Below are 361 nucleotides of genomic sequence, written 5' to 3'. Positions count from 1 at the left end.
ACGCGTTTCAAAAAGGCGGGGCATAGAGGAGAAACAATAATGAACAGTATGTGGAAAACAATGTGTTTTTTTTTACTTTAAACCGCATAAACACATTTTATTATACCAAATACACAAAATAATGTTATTTTTAGCAGCATCATATGACCCCTTTAATATACAATAGAATTTATTCCTGTGAAGCAATGCTGAATTTTGAGCATCATTACCCCAGTCTTTAGTGTCACATGATCCTTCAGAAATCATTCTAATATCCTGTAGTCAATGTTATAGTCAATGTTGGAAGCATAATATTTATATTTATATAAAATAATATTTACATAATATTTTTTGGAACCTGTGATACTTTTTTCAGGATTCT

This window comes from Sinocyclocheilus anshuiensis, unplaced genomic scaffold (genome assembly GCF_001515605.1).
Source record: "Sinocyclocheilus anshuiensis isolate Anshui unplaced genomic scaffold, SAMN03320099.WGS_v1.1 scaffold51, whole genome shotgun sequence".
Lineage (NCBI taxonomy): Eukaryota > Metazoa > Chordata > Actinopteri > Cypriniformes > Cyprinidae > Sinocyclocheilus > Sinocyclocheilus anshuiensis.
The sequence above is the reverse complement of the archived record's forward strand: the minus strand, read 5'-3'. Positions refer to the sequence as shown.